The sequence below is a fragment of the Anolis sagrei genome, chromosome X (assembly GCF_037176765.1).
Source record: "Anolis sagrei isolate rAnoSag1 chromosome X, rAnoSag1.mat, whole genome shotgun sequence".
Lineage (NCBI taxonomy): Eukaryota > Metazoa > Chordata > Lepidosauria > Squamata > Dactyloidae > Anolis > Anolis sagrei.
Window position 1 is genome coordinate 77,160,173 of NC_090034.1, and position 18,279 is coordinate 77,178,451.

Below are 18,279 nucleotides of genomic sequence, written 5' to 3' on the forward strand. Positions count from 1 at the left end.
TGGTCGTGGGAGTTTTTGTGCCAAGTTTAGTTCAATTCCATCATTGGTGAAGTTCAGAACGCTCCGTAATTGTAGGTGAACTATAAATCCCAGCAACTGTCGCAGCTATCAAACTGGGGTTCCAAACATTCAACCCTTTCTGTGGAAGTTGCGCCCTTTGTCCAAGGAGGAAAAAAACCCAAAAGAAAACAAACTGTCTTTTAGCAAAGAAGTATATATATGAAGGTATTTACAAATAAAGCAGTGTCCTTAGAATATCCAGCTGCTTCCACACAATGGCTTGTAAACACAAAGTCCTTATCTCCAGATAAGATGCCACAGTCTTGCTCTTCAGACCTTGTAATGATAATACACCTCCAGCAATTCCAGCTTCAGCCTTGAGCTTCAAACTCACTCTCCAATCTTCAACATTTCTCAAACCTATTTCCAGCCTCAAGTAATACAATGTACTTAGTCTCTATTAGCAGTACTTCAACTCCCACAGGTGGCTTGATTGTTGCTGGCCATACAATGATTGGACATGATTCTTACAATCACTTACCCATTTTTCACTTAAGAAATGACCTAAACAATATAAAACTCTGACAGCAACTACAACTCCCTAATTACAAAATCAACCCCCCCCCCCCCCACCCACCATCAGTATTCAAATTTGGGCCTATCGGGTATTTGTGCCAATTTGGTCCAGTGAATGAAAATACATCCTGCATATCAGGTATTTACATTACGATTCATAACAGTAGCAAAATTACAATTATGAAGTAGCAAGGAAAATAATACTATGGTTGGGGATCACCACAACATGAGGAACTGTATTAAGGGGTCGCATTATTAGGAAGGTTAGGAACCACTTAACTAAACTGTTAGGGAAAACTACCCTAAAATTAAGCAGAGCATCCAAAAACAAACAGGATGCGTAACTTGAGCATCAGTACATTAATGAGTAGAGCGTGAATTGCCGTGTGTGATGTGGCTGTAATGAATTTTGAGCTTAGAAGGAAAACATGCAGAGTCCAATCTTAAAAATCACAAAAGGTGTATTTACAATAATAAGAAATAACTGCATTTCTTAATAATCAAGAACTGGGACTGAGCTACTCTAACACCCATCTCTTCTATGGTTTTAAGCGAGGCGAGGGGGAAATCACCTCTCACTACATCTCTTTGACACACAAGCGGAGAGAGATCTCAAAGCACACAGCACATACTTTTCATACTAAAGTGTAAGGAGGTAGAAGTCAGATTCAAAAAAATTACAGTCAGAATGAGAACTAAAACAGAGAAGAAATTAGATACATTCCAACTGTCATACAGGAGACATGTTGGAAGGGAATTCCCTCAGCCTAACTGCTACTCAATGAGGACTGGAGATAAAAATGGACTATAAAAACGGGCGGACTAGCATTACCAAATTTCCAGATATATTATGATGCCTCAGCGCTCAGCTGGATAAGGGATTGGTGCCTTATAGACAATAAAAGAAAATTACTTGCACTGGAGGGCTACGATTTAATACAGGGGTGGCATAGTTATGTATGGAGAGGGAAATCAAAAACGGAAAGAAATTTTAAGAGCCACTTTGTAAGAGCAGCCCTCATACAAACTTGGAACAAATATAAAGAAAGGTTTTACACCAAAACTTCATTGTGGTTAGGTTCTTGTGGGTTTTTTCGGGCTATAGAGCCATGTTCTAGAGGCATTTCTCCTGATGTTTCGCCTGCATCTATGGCAAGCATCCTCAGAGGTAGTGAGGTCTGTTGGAATTAGGACAATGGGTTTATATATCTGTGGAATGGCTGGGATGGGGCAAGGAGCTCTTTCCTGCTGCAGTTAGGTGTGAATGTTTCAGCTGATCACCTTCATTAGCATTTGAAGGCCTGCCTGAGCCTGGGAAAATCTCTTGCTGGGAGGTGTTAATCTGTGCCTGGTTGTTTCCTCTCTGTTGTTTTGCTGTTGTAGGTCTGTTGGAAATTAGTGCATATCTTTTATAAGAGAGGAAACAACCAGGCACAGATTAACACCTCCCAGCAAGAGATTTTCCCAGGCTCAGGCAGGCCTTCAAATGCTAATGAAGGTGATCAGCTGAAACATTCACACCTAACTGCAGCAGGAAAGAGCTCCTTGCCCCATCCCAGCCATTCCACAGATATATAAACCCATTGTCCTAATTCCAACAGACCTCACTACCTCTGAGGATGCTTGCCATAGATGCAGGTGAAACATCAGGAGAAATGCCTCTAGAACATGGCTCTATAGCCTGAAAAAACCCACAAGAACCTAGTGATTCCAGCCATGAAAGCCTTCGACAATTCATTGTGGTTCTCTCCAAATGAAGCAATTCATATGCGAGAATTACCAGGAGAAAAATGGCTGTCATATAAACAGATGCTTAAAGTAGATAGGCAAGTAGCATCCCTGAAATCACAAGAAGATCTAAAAACATTTGATCAGTCTCTTTCCTGGTTTCAGTACCGGCAGATAAAAGAAAATTTCTTGATTGATAGAAAAATAGGTTTCGAAACAAAAGAGGTGTTTTGGGATAACACCTCCTTTCTTCACAACCGTGGACAGCGAGTGGAGAGGGGAGGCCTGGTCTCTGAGAGGTCCCCTCTATCTTGTGGGGTTCCTCAGGGGGCCATTCTCTCCCCTCTGTTGTTTAACATTTATATGCAACCACTTGCTCAGCTGGTTCGAGGTTTTGGGCTGGAGTGTTACCAGTATGCTGATGACACTCAGCTGGTGCTGAGGATGGAGGGCAGACCGGACTCTGTACCCGATTATTTCCATCAGTGCCTCGAGGCCGTTACTGGATGGCTGCGTACCAGCAGGTTGAGGGTGAATCCAGCAAAGACGGAGATCCTATGGCTGGGTCAACCGGGCAGTGGGGATATCCAGCTGCCTACCCTGGATGGCGAGGCTCTATGCCTGTCATCATTGGTAAAGACTCTGGGAGTCCTTTTGGACCCTCTGCTGACGATGGAGGCCCAGGTCTCCGCCGTTAGCAAGACCGCCTTTTTTCATCTTTGGCAGGCTAGACGGCTGGCCCCCTCTCTGTCCAGGGACGACCTAGCTACGGTGATCCAGGCTACGGTCATCTCAAGACTGGACTACTGTAACGCCCTCTACATTGGCCTTCCTCTGGCGGTGATCCGGAAGCTCAAGCTGGTACAAAATGAAGCTGCTCGGCTTCTTGCGGGAATTCCGATGAGATGCCACATAACACCAATCTTACTGCAGCTGCATTGGTTACCAATTGAGCACCGGATCACTTTCAAAGTGATGGTACTCACCTTTAAGGCCTTGCATGGTCTGGGGCTGATGTACCTGAGGGACCGCCTCACCCCCTACCAACCCCAGAGATCCTTCCATTCTGAGGACCAAGATTTATTGGAAATTCCCAGTGTCAAGACCTTGCGTTTAACAGCAACCAGACGCAGAGCCTTTACAGCAGTGGCACCATCACTCTGAAATATTCTGCCACCTGAAGTCTGTGCCTTGCGGGATCTATCAGCTTTCCACAGGGCATGTAAGACATATCTGTTTCGACAGGCCTTTGATCTTTGATATTGTTGTTTTTAAATTGTTTTAAAATTGTGTTAGATTTTAGCCTGTTCTTGTAAGCCGCTCCGAGCCTCAGGGAAGTGGCGGCATATAAGTTTGAATAAATAAATAAATAAAATATTAAAAACGGAAACAAAATTAACTTAAAAAACTGCCGAGATGGGAAACAGAAGAGGAACAGGTGAAAGAGGTAATGATTAAATGGGCAAGAGACATAGGAAGAACAATTAGTATATCAGAATGGGAAGAGATATGGACGAAGGAACTAAAACTAACGTACTCTACGGAATTTAAAGAAAAATGGTACAAGATGTTCCACAGGTGGTATCTAACACCAGAAAAGTTAGCAAAAATCAATAAAGATAGAACAAGCAATAAATGTTGGAAATGTGGGAAAGATGTTGGCACCTTCATCCATTTATGGTGGAAGTGCAAAAAAATCAAATCCTTCTGGCGGTCAATTCATAAAAAGATGGAATTAATTCTGCAAATAAAATTTGATCTCAAGCCGGAGTATTTCCTACTAGGTATAACCAATTTTGAAATGGAAATAAACACAAATAGAATCTTTATCTACCTTATAACAGCAGCCAGGATTAAACTAGCACAATTATGGAAAACAAACACAATGCCAACAATAGAAAACTGGCTATCGAAGGTTTGGGATATAATGAATCTACTTACACAAAGACTAACAGACAATAGTACAATGAGACAAAAAACAAATTGGAAAAAAAATCACGGAATTTATTAGAAATGAGAACCCAGAAATATATTTGCAAGATTATTTATTTATTTATTTACTTTATTTCTATACCGCTTTTCTCAGCCCTCAGGCGACTCAAAGCGGTGAACAACATCAGTACAAAATATCACAAAACAAGTATAGGGCAATTAAAAACAATTGTAACATAAATCATTAACATCAGTATAACAATCATTAGCGCCTCAACAGTAAAATCAGAATCCAGTCTCGTCATCCATTATTCCGTATTGCTATGTTCAATTACACTGTTCGAACAAATGCTTGTTCGAACAGCCAGGTCTTCACTTTCCTCCGATACACCAGCAGGGAGGGGGCCAATCTGATATCTGCAGGCAGGGCGTTCCACAGCCGAGGGGCCACCACTGAGAAGGCCCTGTCTCTTGTCCCCGCCAAGTGCGCCTGTGATAAAGGCGGGATCGAGAGCAGGGCCTCCCCAGATGATCTTAGTGTCCTAGTCGGTTCATAGGAGGAGATGCGTTCGGGGAGGTAAGTTGGGCCAGAACCGTTTAAGACTTTATAGGCTAAAGCCAGAACTTTGAATTGTTCCCGGTAGCAAACTGGTAGCCAGTGGAGCTGGCACAACAGAGGAGTAGTATGCTCCCTGAGTGCCGCTCCTGTTAGCAACCTGGCTGCCGAGCGCTGGACCATTTGAAGCTTCCGAGCAGTCTTCAAAGGCAACCCCACGTAGAGAGCGTTGCAGTAGTCTATGTGGGATGTAACCAGAGCGTGGGCTACCGTGGCCAAGTCAGACTTCCCAAGGTACGGGCGCAGCTGGCGCACAAGTTTTAACTGTGCGAATGCTCCCCTGGTCACCGCTGAAACCTGGGGTTCCAGGCTCAGCGACGAGTCCAAGATCACAACCAAGCTGCGAACCTGCGTCTTCAGGGGGAGTGTGACCCCATCCAACACAGGCTGTAACCCTATGCCCTATTTGGCCTTGTGACTGACCAGGAGTACCTCTGTCTTGTCTGGATTCAATTTCAATTTGTTCGCCCTCATCCAGACCGTTACGGCGGCCAGGCACCGGTTCAGGACCTGAACAGCCTCCTTAGTAGCAGGTGGAAAGGAGTGACAGAGTTAGACATCATCCGCATACAGATGACACCGCACCCCGAAACTCCGGATGATCTCCCCCAGCGGCTTCATGTAGATGTTAAACAACATGGGAGACAATATTGATCCCTGTGGAACCCCACAAGACAATGGTTGTGGGGCAGAACAGTTGTCCCCCAGCAACACCTTCTGAGATCGACCCTCTAGGAAGGACTGGAGCCACTGCAGAACAGTGCCTCCAAGACCCATTACCGTGAGGCGTCCCAGAAGGATACCGTGGTCGACGGTATCAAAGGCCGCTGAGAGGTCCAGCAGAACTAACAGGGACACACTCCCCCTGTCTACCTCCCGGCGTAGATCATCCACTAAGGCGACCAAGAGTGTTTCAGTTCCATGTCCCAGCCTAAAGCCAGACTGTGCTGAATCCAGATAATACGTGTCTTCCAAGAATACCTGGAGTTGTGAAGCCACCACACGTTCCAGGACTTTGTCCAAAAAGGGGAGATTGGAAACTGGCCGATAGTTGACGAATTGAGTGGGGTCCAGTGATGGTTTTTTCAACAGCGGTTTTATTATAGCTTGTTTTAAGCTCGCTGGAATGCTGCCTTCCCAAAGGGAGGCATTAACCACCATCTTTACCCACTCGGCCAATCCCGCTCTGGCTTCCTTCAAAAGCCAGGATGGGCATGGGTCTAGGATGCATGTGGTTGGTCTCATTCCTCCAAATATCTTGTCCACATCCATGCATAAGAAACCTCAAAAACCAAAATATAAAGAAACTAGAAGGCAAAGAACTAGAAAAATTAAGGAAAAGAATGGAAAACACAACCAGGTAAAACCTGGAAACCATCTTATCTTCCTTCTTATTTTACTTCATTTTTTTTATCTTCTATATCCCTATTTTCCCTTTCTTCAACCTTATCCTATTTTCCTACTGTCCTTATACAATATGTTCCCACACTTTCATTGTAATTTTTTTCTCTTTACAACTTTTTCTCTTCACACTCCAGTTTATTGGAGCTTAATTTTACTTTTTAAAAAAATCAATAAAAACATTTTAAAAATGAGGACTGGAGATTTGAGCAGTGCGGGGGTTGAATTCCAACGTAAACATGCTAGGGTTCTTTTTTAATATGCAGGGAAATTTTGGAGATAGGCTGTTATGATGACACTGCCTTGTGATCATCCACCTTTGTTCAGTTATGCAAACCTCTGGATTTATTCAGGTTTCAATCCTTGGCGTGACATCATCTACTGAGAACTAAAACCCACTGAGTTGAGTGAGGCTTTGAGTGTATCATTCTGCACTACAGAATTAACACAGTTTGACCCAACTTTAACTGCCATGGCCCAATGTTATGGAATCACCGGGAGTTGTAGTTTTACAAGGTCTTTGCCCTTCTCTGCCAATCCCAGCATTCCATAAAGCATTGAGCCATGGCTGTTTAAGTGGAGCCAAACAGCATTATTTCTACCATGTAGATGCACCTAACGGTCTTGGTAAGCATATATGAGATGGCAGCATATATAGCCCCAGTATGTATAGGGAGTGTACATGATTTCATGCTGTCTATTGATTTATGGCAGGGGTCCTCAAACGTTTTTAAACAGAGGGCCAGGTCACAGCCCCTCAAACTGTTGGAGGGCCGGATTATAATTTGAAAAGAAACATGAATGAATTTCTATGCACACTGCACATATCTTATTTGTAGTGCAAAAACACTTTAAAGCAATACAATAATTAAAATAAAGAACAATTTTAACAAATATAAACTTATTAGTATTTCAATGGGAAGTGTGGGCCTGCTTTTGGCTGATGAGATAAGATTGTTGTTGTGTGCTCTCAAGTCATTTCAGACTTAGGCTGACCCTGAGTGAGGGCCGGATAAATGATCTTGGAGGGCCGTATCTGGCCCGAGGGCCTTAGTTTGAGGACCCCTAATTTATGGCAACCCCAATAATTTCTTAGATAAGGAATACATAGATGGTTTTGCTAGTTCCTTTCACTGAAACATAGCCTACATCACCTGCTTAATGTGTTGGCGAAGGCTTTCATGGCTGGAATCACTGGGTTACAGTGAGTTATTCCGGCTGTATGGATTCGCTCCTGACATTTTGCCTGCATCTGTAGCTAATGGCATGTTCACTGTTGGCAGTGAAGCAAGTGGAATGTATGTGTGTGTGCATATACATACACACACAAACACATACCTGTGGAGTGTCCTGTGGTGGCAGAAAGAATCCTTGTCTGTTTGAAGCAAGTGCGAATGTTGCAATTAACAAGCTTGAATAGCACTGAATTGTCATGGAGTTTGCAAAGTCAACCAATGACCTCCCAAACAGAAGGTGCCTCCAGGGAACAACGGCCAGGCTACCTCTATGAAGATACCCTCACTGATCAACTTTGCAGCTTCATGGCATTGGCTACTCAATTCGATTCAAGCTTGCTAACTGCAACATTCACACTTGCTTTAAATAGACAAAAGTTCTTTCTCCCACCCCAAACATTATTCCACAGAGATATATACACTCCACTTGCCTCACTTCCAACAGACCTCTGAAGATGCTATTAGCCACAGATGCAGGTGAAACATCAGAGGAGAGAATGCTGCTGGAACATGGACGTACAGCCCAGAAAACTCACAACAACCCATCACCTGTTTAACTCTTAAAAAGTAGATAGTAGTTCTTAAAGGCCGCCAATTGGCCATCTGTATGATAAGCCTCTGGTAGAATGACCTCTTTGCTTCTCAGTCATGTCACTGATTCCATTCGGCACCAATATCAGGGCAGATAATCCAGCTAGAGCCATTTAATCCCGCCTGCTGTCAATAGTTGTGATGCATAATTCATTCGTAGCTTTGATTTGATCCCAGGACAGCCCTTCTCAAAGGAGGCAAAGACTGTGGGAAACACTTGCTATACTGTAACACAGATCCCCCCACAGTTGGGTTTAAGTACTTTATTGTCTTTAAGGGGCTTTCAGGGCTAGAGATCAAAGGCCCGTGATACAGACACGACCAAACTCTTTCTTCCAATGCCAGAGAGATTAGAGACTATGTTAAAATACGCCCCTCTTTTTCATATGTATCTATTCAAAAATCCTATTGAGTTCATTAGGGCTCAATATTGAGCAAACGGAGAGGTCTGGAACCTCAACCTGCAATTGGGTTCACATATCCTTCTACATCAGCGTTTCTCAACCTGGGGGTCAGGACCTTTGGGAGGGGGTTGCGAGGAAGTGACAGAGGGGTCGCCAAAGACCATCAGAAAACGGTATTTTCTGTTTGTCGTGGGGGTTCTGTGTGGGAAGTTCGGCCGAATTCTATTGTTGGTGGGGTTCAGAATGCTCTTTGATTGTAGGTGAACTATCAATCCCAGCAACTACCACTCCCAAATGTCAAGGTCTATTTTTCCCAAACTCCACCAGTATTTATATTTGGGCATACTGAGTATTCGTGCTAAGTTTGGTCCAGATCCATCATTGTTTGAAACCACAGTGCTCTCTGGATGTAGGCCGAATTCTATTGTTGGTGGGGTTCAGAATGCTCTTTGATTGTAGGTGAACTATCAATCCCAGCAACTACCACTCCCAAATGTCAAGGTCTATTTTTCCCAAACTCCACCAGTATTTATATTTGGGCATACTGAGTATTCGTGCTAAGTTTGGTCCAGATCCATCATTGTTTGAAACCACAGTGCTCTCTGGATGTAGGTGAACTACAACTCCAAAACTCAAGCTCAATGCCCACCAAACCCTTCCAGTATTTTCTGTTGGTCATGGGAGTTCTTTGTGCCAAGGTTGGTTCAATTCCATCATTGGTGAAGTTCAGAATGCTCTTTGATTGTAGATGAACTATAAATCCCAGCAACTACAACTCCCAAATGACAAAATCAATCCCCCTCGCAACCCCAGCAGTATTCAGATTTGGGCGTATTGAGCATTTGTGCCAAATTTGGTCCAGTGAATGAAAATGCATCCTGCACATCAGATATTTACATGACAATAACAGTAGCAAAGTTAGTAGCAACCAAAATAATTTTGTGGTTTGGGGTCACCACAACATCAGGAGCTGTATTAAGGGCTCATGGTATTAGGAAGGTTGAGAAACACTGACCTTAGCTTACATTTGAATGAGAGAATATGTATCATTTAGAAATGAGGAGTAAATTAATTTGGTTGGCATTTTTATATGCTGTAAACGGAAGTCATTCTCACTTTTGAAACCAGTATGTCAACAAGAACCCAATTAGTGTATCCTTTAATTTTCACACATCTCCAGCATTGGCACTGAGCTTCTCTGGTGGAAAAATACACACATTTTGGAACGATGCATACAAAAATGTGTAGATTTCTGGGGGAGATAACAGCAAAAAGTGGACACTCATAAAACATGGGCACATTTCTATAATATCCATAAATTGATGAGAAGACTGGATGAAATGCTTAGGGATGGCTGAAATGTTGTCAAAAACTATAGTTGTGCGCTGAATTTGATTCTCCCATTTTCTTTGTTTTTTTCAGTACTTCGGGAGCACAGAACGGGAAGATCCCTCCTAGTATGAAAATAAGCTCGACATGAGCGCAAGCGGGAGCGGGTCCTGGCTCTTCCTCTGCTTTTCGGCATCACAGTTTTAATAGTCCCCCAGCAAACAAAAAGCAAACCCTCACTCCCTGGAAGTGACTTCCAGGAAGTCATCGCTCTTCCTTACCTGGAAGTGAGAAGCCTCCTTAAAATGTCTTTGAGAGTGTATGGCTGATTGGTGTGGTGTAGCCCAGGAGAGAAAGTGCACACGCCTGCAGCTGAGCACCTACCAGAACTTGCCTCCTTTCCTTGGAAAGAGAGAGAGAGAGTGGCGTGCAGGCCCAGAAAGCGTGTGTGCCTGCAGCCAAGCGTCCCTTACTCTAGAGTAAGAAACAGAAAGTGCATAGCCTGCCAGTGCCTGCAGCCAAGCGCCCCATACTCTAGAGTAAGAAACAGAACTTGTTGCCTCCTTGCCTTGGATAGAGAGTATCTGTGTGGCATGCTGGCCCAGAAAGCGCACACACTTGCCAGTGCCTGCAGCTGAGTGCCTCCTCTAGAGTAAAGACAAAACTTGTTGCCTCCTTACCTTGGAAGGACAGTATGTGTGTGGTGTGCAAGCCCAGAAAGTGCTTAGCATACCAGTGCCTGCAGCTGAGTGCCCTGTACTCCAGAGTAAGAAACAGAACTTGTTGCCTCCTTGCCTTGGATAGAGAGTATCTGTGTGGCATGCTGGCCCAGAAAGCGCGCACACCTGCCAGTGCCTGCAGCCAAGTGCCTCCTCTAGAGTAAGAAACAGAACTTGTTGCCTCCTTACCTCGGAAGGACAGTATGTGTGTGGCGTGCAGGCCCAGAAAGTGCATAGCCTGCCAGTGCCTGCAGCCGAGCGCCCCGTACTCTAGAGTAAGAAACAGAACTTGTGGCCTCCTTGCATTGGAAAGAGAGTATCTGTGTGGGATGCTGGCCCAGAAAGCGCACACGCCTGCCAGTGCCTGCAGCCAAGTGCCTCCTCTAGAGTAAGAAACAAAACTTGTTGCCTCCTTACCTTGGAAAGACAGTATGTGTGTGGCGTGCAGGCCCAGAAAGTGCATAGCCTGCCAGTGCCTGCAGCCGAGCGCCCCATACTCTAGAGTAAGAAACAGAACTTGTGGCCTCCTTGCCTTGGAAAGAGAGTATCTGTGTGGCATGCTGGCCCAGAAAGCGCACATGCCTGCCAGTGCCTGCAGCCAAGTGCCTCCTTTGGAGTAAGAAACAAAACTTGTTGCCTCTTTGCCTTGGAAAGATAATGCATGTGTGGCATGCGGGTCCAGAAAGTGCACATGCCTGGCATAATGAGCCAATAGAAAACAGATCTTTTGGCACCCCAGAGTTCCAAAAAATGGATCAGGGCCCTCACTGAAAGCTGGGACACAAAACGGTTAAGGTTTACCCTGAATGCACAGCCCTATCGAAAACAGAATAGATTTGTCTCACTCGGGTGGGGGAATAGCACTGTAGTGCTAGCAAGATACAAAAGAATTAAAAAGTAGAGACAGGCAAAATGTCTCCTCTTTATAAAATGCTCCTGTGTATATATCAAGCTCATGAATGAAATGGATGAGGATTTTACTATATAGAAGGCTTCCCATGAGAAAATGTTATGGAGTTAAGAAATCAACAACAAATATGGAAAAGGCTTGTGCTAAAGACGATGATAATAATGTGGTCACTTCAACATTTGGCCAAACAAATAAACAACCATAAAATAGAATCATGGAACCCTAGCGTTGGGAGAGACCTCGTGGGCCATCCATTGCAACCCTTTGCCAAGAAGTAGGAAAATTGCATTCAAAGCTCCCCCAAGAGATAGCCATCCAGCCTCTGTTTAAAAGCCTCCAAAGGAGGAGCCTCCACCACACTCTGGTACAGAGAGTTCCACTGCTGAACAACTCTCACAGTTAAGATGCGGCGAATGCTGTGGATGTAGCATATCTGGACTTCAGGAAATCCTTTGACAAGGTCCCCCATGGCCTTCTGGCAAACAAACTAGTCAAATGTGGGCTAAGCAAAACTACGGTTAGGTGGATCTGTAATTGGTTAAATGGACGAACCCAAAGGAGGCTCACCAATGCTTCCTCTTCATCCTGGAAAGAAGTGATGAGCGGAGTGCCGCAGGGTTCTGTCCTGGGCCCGGTCCTGTTCAACGTCTTTATTAATGACTTAGATGAAGGGTTAGAAGGCATAATCTTCGAGTGTGCAGATGACACCACATTGGGAGGGATTGTGTTTTTGCGGTATTCACTTTGTCTTTTGCACTTGAAGCAGTTTTTTAAAAATTTTATTTATTGTAGCTTTAACATATTCAGTATTTAAACATTCTTATACTTATCACTTCCCATTAACAATTGTACAGAACATGTATGTCTTGATACCTATAATATTTCATTCTCCTGCTTCATTACATCCAATCACCCAGTGCTAACCCTTCACCCCCGACCAGCCAATTACAATACTTATTCCCAAAAATCAGTTGTTTCTATTACAGGTTTGGTCCCCTTACCTTCTATCAGGACCGTAGCGATGAGGGGGGGGGGGGGGTTTAGGGGTTCAAACCCCCCCGAAATGTTTCAGATTTTTTTTAAAAAAACCTGGCTTACTCATGAATTTTAACTGGTTAACCGAATCCCCATGCTAAGTCTATGAAATGCAAAAAATCAAGAGTCCCTCCAGAACTGCGCGCACTATCTCAAGCAAATATTAGGCGTCACCCATTCCGTATCTTTGCATTTCGTTTTTTCTGCCAAAGTGGAGTATCTTACATTTGTCACTGTTGAACTTCATTTTGTTAGTTTTGGCCCATCTCTCTAATCTGTCAAGATCGTTTTGAATTCTGCTCCTGTCCTCTGGAGCTATCCCTCCCAATTTGGTGTCGTCTGCAAACTTGATGATCATGCCTTCTAGCCCTTCATCTAAGTCATTAATAAAGATATTGAACAGGACCGGGCCCAGGACAGAACCCTGCGGCACTCCACTTGTCACTTCTTTCCAAGATGAAGAGGAAGCATTAGTGAGCACTCTCTGTGTTCGTCCACTTAACCAATTCCAGATCCATCTCACCGTAGTTTTGCCTAGCCCACATTGGACTAGTTTCCTTGCCAGAAGGTCATGGGGGACCTTGTCGAAGGCCTTACTGAAATCCAGGTACGCTACATCCACGGCATTCCCCGCATCTACCCTCTGTCAGTTCCAGCTCCCCATGTGGGGACATGAGAGAAGCTTCCCACAAGGATGGTAAAACATCAAACATCTGGGCGTCCCCTGGGCAACGTCATAGAATCATAGAATCAAAGAGTTGGAAGAGACCTCATGGGCCATCCAGTCCAACCCCCTGTCAAGAAGCAGGAATATTTCATTCTAATCACCCCCGACAGATGGCCATCCAGCCTCTGTTTAAAAGCTTCCAAAGAAGGAGCCTCCACCACACTCCGGGGCAGAGAGTTCCACTGCTGAACAGCTCTCACAGTCAGGAAGTTCTTCCTAATGTTCAGATGGAATCTCCTCTCTTGTAGTTTGAAGCCATTGTTCCGTGTCCTAGTCTCCAAGGAAGCAGAAAACAAGCTTGCTCCCTCCTCCCTGTGGCTTCCTCTCACATATTTATACATGGCTATCATATCTCCTCTCAGCCTTCTCTTCTTCAGGCTAAACATGCCCAGCTCCCTAAGCCGCTCCTCATAGGGCTTGTTCTCCAGACCCTTGATCATTTTAGTCGCCCTCCTCTGGACACATTCCAGCTTGTCAATATCTCTCTTGAATTGTGGTGCCCAGAATTGGACACAGTATTCCAGATGTGGTCTAACCAAAGCAGAATAGAGGGGTAGCATTACTTCCTTAGATCTAGACACTATGCTCCTATTGATGCAGGCCAAAATCCCATTGGCTTTTTTTGCTGCCACAGAAGTTTCTGTTTGATTGTTCATTAATAAAAGACTTTGTTGTACTTCTCAAGCCTTCTAAAGACTGTTTGTGGTGGAAACCTCTGAGAACTTCTCTTTAGGCCCCCTGGCTTCCCGCTGGGCAAAGGTTACACGTCCTGTTCTAAAGACAATTATTTACAGGCCCAGCGCGCAACAAAACAGTAGTGAAGCAACCAAGTTGGGGGGGGGGGGATGTTGAATGAATGCTCTCATTAAGGAGGCCAGACTTGGTGGAGGTGGTTGACAAGAGCAGAGCTGCAGGCTATTGAAGGCTGCTCTGCCCCCTGCTGAGCTCTTTGCTTCAGCGTGAGCTAGGAGGCAGGTTTCAACCCCCCCCCCCCAAATTTCAACCCCTCCCGAAATTTTTTTCTGGCTACGGCCCTGCCTTCTATATATACATATTCTATCAATTTCCCCCAAATCTTCCCAAAATCATCTTTTTTTTTGATAATCCTCTTTTAACCTTAATGTTTCCTGTTAGTTTATCGTTTATTGCGATGTCCCAAATCTCCCTATACCACTCTTCCAATTGGCACTCCCCTCCTTCTTTCCATTTTTAAGCTATTAATAATCTTGCTACTGTTACCAGATTGGCAATTAATTCTTTTCGTTCTTTTGGTATTTTAACATTGTCAATAAATGACAGCAGTGCTATCTCCGGTGTTTCTGTTATCTCTATTTGGGTGATTCTTATTTCTTGAAATACATTTTCCCAAAATTTTTGAACATATTTGCAAGACCACCACATGTGTATATATGTGCCAGTTTCTTGACAGCCCCTCCAGCACTGCTTAGAATGTTTCTTGTCAATTTGATTTAATCTGATTGGTGTGAGGTACCATTTCCACACCACTTTGTAATAATTCTCTTTTATTCTTATTGACATATTTTTTAATATACGCATATTCCACATTCCTTTCCAGTTTTGTGGGTGTATTACTTTATTACAATCTAACTCCCACATTCTTTTAAGGTGGTCCTCCTCCTGGACTCCTTCCAGCAGCATTTTGTAGATATCACTCGTTATACCTTTTGTTCTTTCTTTTCCTTCCTTAATCCCCCTTTGGCTAATAATGTCTTCAAATTTGGTAAATTCTCTCTCCCCTTTATATTTCTTTCTTATTTCCCTTAACCATCTTTCAAGTTGTAGAACTTTATACCATCCAATGTTCCCTCCTGATAACTGGACCTTTATCTCATCTATATTTTTCATCTTTGATTCCCAATCTTTTAATTTCGTTATTCCTTTTTCCTTAAATTCACTTTCCAATGTTGCAATCCAGAGCAGAGAACGAGGCCTAAGATAACTATCCACCACACTTGGCTGTGAAAAACAATCCTTTTTTATTGAAGAAAAATGGTTACAAAATAAAGGAAAAATGCAAGTCAAAAGCCACAGCAAAATCAGCAAACATGAATTTAAATGGACAAAGCAAACCCAAAAGCCTCTCTGGGAAATACTTGAATCTGTTAGCAATCCACTAACCGTACTTGATATCCTAGAAATCTTCCCAAACTATGGCCAGGGAACCGGGAGAACTGCCAAGGTCTTCATCAATTCTGAAACGATGCCTGAACTGAGGCAATCAGCCTGGCGTATTGCAATTAAAACTCAAGAATCGGTTCCGTGAACCGCCCTTCTGTTTTGAAGCCAATGTTTTTAATTCTTGAATTCGGGAGGATCGACGCAAACTGAGTGTTTTACTTCTGTCTCCCCAAATTTGGCCCCTTCTGTTGTCATTACAGTTAACAGGTGCAGAAGGGAGGGAAAGTTCAAGGTCTCCCTCTGAAACATTCTCATGAACACTGGTGCTTTCATTTTCCAAATCTACAGAAGTTCCTTCCTCACTAATTTCAGGAACATTGGCATTTTCCAAACCTACAGCAGTTTCTTCCTCACTAATTTCAGGAGCATTGGCATCAAAAGGTACATTTCCACTAGCATCAGTAAATATACTTTCATTAGCATCAGGAGGAACAAACAGAGAATCAGGTTCAAGTTCAAACTCAGGCTGAACCCCAACATCCAACTCCTTTTTGAGATTTATAGGGAAATTATTTGTAATCAACACCGGTGTTAATGGGGATATCAATGGTATTAATTTTTCTTCATATTTAGACCATATTCCCAATATGTTTTTTGGAAAAGGGTTCTCTATTTTGTTATACCATTTCTTGTCTAGATTCCTAGTTTTCCCTATAAAGAAAATACATTCTAGTTTCATATCTATGTCTTCACTCTCTTCTTCTAACCATTCAAAATCCTTTTGACCCATAATCCCTTCAACAATTTACCTTAACTGGTTTGCTATACAGTATAGTTTTAAGCTTGGTATTCCCAGACCTCCCTTCTTTTGTAGTTTATACCATTTTGCTTTGTTAATTCTAACTCTTTTGTTCTCATTGCAGAAGGTGTTTATCATATTCTGCCACTTTGTAATTTCTCCAGCTGAGATTTTAATAGGTAGCATCCTAAACAAAAAGTTTATTTTAGGTAAAAATTTCATCTTTATTAGAGCTATTCTACCAAACCGTGACAATTTGAGCTTGGCAAATTTAGCCAGAGTATCCTTCACATTTTTCCTTAATTTAATTAGATTCCCCTCTTCTAATTTATCAATTTCTTTAGAAATATTAATTCCTAGATACTTTATTGAGTTCTTTATTTTTAATCTGCCCAATCTCCCTTCCCTTAGTTTTTCTTCCTCTTCTTTAGTGTGGTTAAATAATAAGATTTCCGATTTATCCCAATTAACTTTAAGGCCTGTAATTTCTCCAAACTCCAAACAAATGCAGTCATCGCTAATAGTCAACATGGATTTATCAAAAACAAGTCATGCCAGACTAATCTGATCTCTTTTTTCGATAGAGTTACAAGCTGGGTAGATGCGGGGAATGCCGTGGATGTAGCGTACCTGGATTTCAGTAAGGCCTTCGACAAGGTCCCCCATGACCTTCTGGCGAGGAAACTAGTCCAATGTGGGATAGGCAAAACTACGGTGAGGTGGATCTGTAATTGGTTAAGTGGACGAATACAGAGAGTGCTCACTAATGCTTCCTCTTCATCTTGGAAAGAAGTGACGAGTGGAGTGCCGCAGGGTTCCGTCCTGGGCCCGGTCCTGTTCAACATCTTTATTAATGACTTAGATGAAGGGCTAGAAGGCAGGATCATCAAGTTTGCAGACGACACCAAATTGGGAGGGATAGCCAATAGTCCAGAGGACAGGAGCAGAATTCAAAACAATCTTGACAGATTAGAGAGATGGGCCAAAACTAACAAAATGAAGTTCAACAGGGACAAATGTAAGATACTCCACTTTGGCAGAAAAAACGAAATGCAAAGATACAGAATGGGGGACGCCTGGCTCGAGAGCAGTACGTGTGAAAAAGATCTTGGAGTCCTCGTGGACAACAAGTTAAACATGAGCCAACAATGTGATGTGGCGGCAAAAAAAAGCCAATGGGATTTTGGCCTGCATCAATAAGGAGCATTGTGTCTAGATCTAAGGAAGTAATGCTACCCCTCTATTCTGCTTTGGTTAGACCACATCTGGAATATTGTGTCCAATTCTGGGCACCACAATTCAAGAGAGATATTGACAAGCTGGAATGTGTCCAGAGGAGGGCAACTAAAATGATCAAGGGTCTGGAGAACAAGCCCTATGAGGAGCGGCTTAGGGAACTGGGCATGTTTAGCCTGAAGAAGAGAAGGCTGAGAGGAGATATGATAGCCATGTATAAATATGTGAGAGGAAGCCACAGGGAGGAGGGAGCAAGCTTGTTTTCTGCTTCCTTGGAGACTAGGACGCGGAACAATGGCTTCAAACTACAAGAGAGGAGATTCCATCTGAACATGAGGAAGAACTTCCTGACTGTGAGAGCCGTTCAGCAGTGGAACTCTCTGCCCCAGAGTGTGGTGGAGGCTCCTTCTTTGGAAGCTTTTAAGCAGAGGCTGGATGGCCATTTGTCAGGGGTGATTTGAATGCAATATTCCTGCTTCTTGGCAGGGGGTTGGACTGGATGGCCCATGAGGTCTCTTCCAACTCTTTGATTCTATGATTCTATGAAATGTGCTTCTATTCTTTTTATCTGTTCTAATGGCTTTCTGAAGGTTAATAGTGTATCATCTGCAAATAAACATATCTTGTATCTTCCCTCCTTCCCTATCCCCTTTATATGTTTATCATCTCGAATCATATTTGCTAGCATTTCTATGACTATTGCGAATAGGGTAGGAGAGAGGGGGCATCCTTGTCTTGTTCCTCGAGTCAATCTTATTTTCCCAGTAAGGCCATCATTTACTTGTATAGTTGCATAGTTGGTTGAATATAGTCTCTCAATCAGTCCTCTAAATCTCTCTCCTAAACCAAATTTTTCTAATATTTTTTTTAATGCCAGCCATGAGACACAATCAAATGCTTTA